This window comes from Capsicum annuum, chromosome 11 (assembly GCF_002878395.1).
Source record: "Capsicum annuum cultivar UCD-10X-F1 chromosome 11, UCD10Xv1.1, whole genome shotgun sequence".
In the NCBI taxonomy this organism is placed as follows: Eukaryota; Viridiplantae; Streptophyta; class Magnoliopsida; order Solanales; family Solanaceae; genus Capsicum; species Capsicum annuum.
In genome coordinates, this window is record NC_061121.1 from 200650296 (window position 1) to 200653389 (window position 3094).

The window sequence follows — 3094 nt, forward strand, 5'->3', positions numbered from 1 at the left end:
ATGTCAGATACAGAAAGTATATACTCAATAATAAGTATTGATATAAATGATAAAGATAATTCTAAATCTGATTCTTCAGAATCAGAAGAAGATAATTTAGTAAATGAATTAGGACAGGAGATAGAAGATCTAGACTTAAACAATCTAGTAATCAATAATTTAATGAATGTCACTCAAGAATGTGTACATGAATTCCAAAGAAACAAAGGTTTAGACAGTAATAGATGTTGTATATGCAATTGGTATCCAAGTAAAGACAACAGAGCTAAGTGTAAAAAATGTTATTTAGAAGTTTCTCTAAACTGTATAGAAAACACTTTAAAGATAAAAATAGAATCAGAAATAAATAGCGAACAGAAATATACAAATAATCAAATCTTAAATTTAAGAGTATCAACTCTAGAAACCCGAGTAAATAATCTAGAACAAAGATTAACCATCCTAGAAAAAGGAAAAACAAAAATCACTATAGAAGAATCAGATACACAAGAAGCTATACATTTAGAAAAACTAGAGGCAGAACTTATGAACTTGGAAGATAATGACACTAGCCTAATATGCAATGAAGATAAAGAATTCTCTACAATAAAAGTATTAATAAAAATTAAAATTGAAGACGTAGAGATAGAAACTTTAGCACTAGTAGATCCCGGATGTACTAGCTGTCTAATTAATAAAGAAATAGTATCAGAACATTTACTAAAAATACTGGAAAGACCTATAATAGCTACCTAAATGGATGGATCACAAAATATCTACAATTATTGCATAGAAAATGTCCAAATAAATTTTTTAAATACATGTAATAAATTCTACAACCCAACTTACAATGTTAATAGAATATTAGCAAGGGATTTAAACATAGGCTCAGACTTTGTTATAGGACTACGCTTTTGTATCCAAAATAAAGGAGGATGTCTCTTAACAAGAGATGGAATAATGCTTTTTAAAAATTTAACTTATACACCGGTACAAACAGTAACATTACCAACAATATATAAAACATTAAAAACACATAAAAAGAATTTAATTTCTAAACCATGTTGCGAAGATTGCCAAAATAACCAATGCCAAAATAGCAACCTGTTAAAAGAAAACAAAAATTTAGAAGATAACTTAGAATATTTTAAAAATTATACTCTACTTAATGCAGAAGGGCAAGAATGCTTAAAAGACATAGAAAAAGACTATACTTTAATAAACATTGAAACTCAATTTTACAACTTTAAAAAAAGAATAGACATAATAGGAATAATAAATAATCCAAAAGACTTAGACAATGTAATAGCAATTTTAGATTAAATAGAAATAATAGGAGAAAAACCTTTAGCACATTGGGATGCTAACGAAGTAATGTGTAAGTTAGATATAATTAACCCAGAATACACCATAAAGACAACATAAATAGAAGCTAATAATGAAGATATAGAAGAATTTGAGAAACAAATTAAAGAATTGTTAAAGTTAGAAGTAATTAGAAGATCAGCATCTAGACACAGATCAACAACATTTATGGTAAGAAACCATAGCGAGCAAATCAGGAGAAAAGATCGTATGGTAATAAACTATAAAAGACTAAATGAAAACACCAAAACAGACGCATATAAGCTACCAGATAAAAGTGAGTTAATTAATAGAATACAAGGTAAAAAGATATATAGTAAGTTCGATTGTAAATCCGGGTATTGGAAGGTAAAAATGCACCCAGATAGTATAGAATGGACAACATTCACCTGTCCAGAAGGACATTATCAGTGGCTTGTTATGTCGTTCGGACTAAAAACAGCCCCACCCATTTTTCAGAGAAAAATGGATGGTATTTTTAGAGATTATAAAAACTTTGTGTTAGTATATGTAGATGACATTTTAGTATTTAGTAGAGATATGCAACAACAGTTAGGACATTTACAAATGGTTTTTAGACTATTTGTCAAACACGGAATAATAATTAGTAAAAAGAAAATGGAACTATGTAAAACACATATTAAATTTTTAGGAATAACTCTAGGAAATGGGAGGATTAAACTTCAATCTCATATAGCCAAAAAGATATTAGAAATTCCAGATAAATTAGAAAATACTAAAGATCTACAAAAATTTTTAGGATTAGTAAATTATGCAAGGAATTTTATTCAAGACTTAGGAAAAATAGCCGCACCTTTATATGCTAAAACTGGAAGCAAAGGTCAAAAATATTTTAATAATAAAGACATTAAATTAGTTCAACAAATAAAAGAAAGAGTAAAACATATTCCAGACTTAAAAATTCCACTAGAAATCGATTACTTAATTTTTCAAACAGACGGAAGCAAATTAGGTTAGGGAGCCATATTAAAAGCAAGACCTAATAAATATAGTGATAAAAATGAAGAAAAAATCTGTGCATACCAGAGTGGACAATATAAAGAAAAAGGAAATATACCTAGCATAGATTTAGAAGTATTAGCCATAATATATGGTTTAAATAGTTTTAAATTATATATCTTAAACAAAGAAGAAGTTTTAGTAAGAACAGATTGTGAGGCAATAGTTAAATCTAGTCAAAAGATAAATGATAAAGCTAGTAATAGAAGAAGATGGTTAAACTTTATGGACACTATATCGGTATATAAAAACATTATTTTTGAATATATTAAAGGAAAAAAAATGAATTAGCAGATAAATTAAGTAGGTTACAATTAAAAACAAAATCTGTTTAACCGGCTAATATTTATTTCAGCATGCGACCAACTAGTCAACATGCAGCAGACAAAGGCAAGGGAACATCGTCTTCCTCGTTTCAAGACATTTATTTTCAGACAATGCTAGGAAACGTTAGATTTAGACCCCAAAACTCTATCGAACTCCAAAACTCCATGCAACCACTGGAGAGAATAGACTTTGGGCCTTTTAATTTAATTGCTTTCCCACCTAGTAATTATTCTTTTAACCTAAGACCAGAACATATTTTAGATAGACCCCAAAAATGCCTAATAGACAATTTGTGGATAGCAAACCACAAACCAGACCATAAATATTTTTTAGCTGCCATGAATGCTTTATGCTAATATATATCAGATAAAAGTAAACCTAAATTCAAATATTATATAATTAT